The sequence below is a fragment of the Apis dorsata genome, unplaced genomic scaffold (assembly GCF_000469605.1).
Source record: "Apis dorsata unplaced genomic scaffold, Apis dorsata 1.3 scaffold_44, whole genome shotgun sequence".
NCBI classification, from domain to species: Eukaryota; Metazoa; Arthropoda; class Insecta; order Hymenoptera; family Apidae; genus Apis; species Apis dorsata.
The window spans coordinates 1,733,092-1,734,450 of record NW_006263346.1 but is presented as its reverse complement, the minus strand read 5'-3'; positions in this window follow the sequence as shown (position 1 = coordinate 1,734,450).

Below are 1,359 nucleotides of genomic sequence, written 5' to 3'. Positions count from 1 at the left end.
TTGAATGTGTCTTTTTATGCCATTGCCTTTAATTTTTTCGTTTTTTTTTTTTTTTTTTTTCTCTTTCTTTTCAAATTGATACGCAGTTGCCTTTTATATTTGTATACGAGATGAGTGTTTTTTATTTCGCGTTTTTGTTTCACATTCAGTAAGAATTTGCAGATAATTGCGAGTGCTTTGTGATAGAAAGTGAAAGAATTGAGAAAGAATAATATAAAGAAAGAGAATTTGGCACGTATTAATTCAATATATTGCGTATACATCGCCATTTATATGAATGAAATTTGTATGATATTGACGATCTTAAGAATTTAAATATTGGTATATAGGGTTTTACACTCTTATAGGATACATGTTTGAACTTTCTTCTTCCATGTACTGTTTTAAAATGCGAAAATATTATAATTTCAATTTAAAAATTATTTTATAATATTTTTTTTCTTATAGATATAAATTTAATTTAAAAAATTCTTTGATTTGATCTGTTTCGTTTAAATATTATATCAGTTTTATGTTTCTTCTTTACATATTCTTAGGTTTATAGAAACATATTTTGAGAATTGTTAGAAAATTAAAATTGAATATTAAAACGTCCAATATTATTACAACTCTTTTTTAATGAAAGGATAGTTAAGCTTGCCTTAAATGAAGTCCTTGTTATATTTTTACTGAAATTTTATCGTGCATCGTTATTTGCGCTTTGAGTTTTCTTTTTTTTTCTATCCAAATCCTTTACATTATTTATAATTTGCTGAAATATATTATTATATCTTAAAAAGTAAATACTGATAAATGATTAGCGTTCCAGATATGATTTTAAATCATTATAATTTAACTTGTAATTTATATTTTAAAAAGACATATCCTTAATATAATTTTTTATTAGAACATTTTAAAATAGTAATTATGCTTATACATAACAAGTATAATTCGTTTATAAATTAATAATTGATGTAATTCGTTATTTCTTATCTTTTTGAAAAATTTTTGAGCAAAGAATAAAAAAAATTCTGAATTTGTTATTAGATATTTTATAGATTCATTGTTTGCTCTTCTTAAAACTCTCTGTGCAATGTATTTGCTCTTTTTATGTATTATATTTATACTTATCCACAACATTAATGAGAAGAAAGTGCATAGACATCTGAAAATATCGATTTATAAATGCATTTGATGGGGTTAAAGAGAAGAGAAAGACAAAGTAATGAAAGTTTTAAAATATTAAATAGTCTTGTTGTTAAGAAAAAAAAAATTAATTGAGCGCATTACAGGAGTATGCATGGCACAGTGTTGACAAGTATTTTCTACTGACTGCAACGAATTTAAAAAATGCAAATCTTATGTAAAAAATTAATTTAA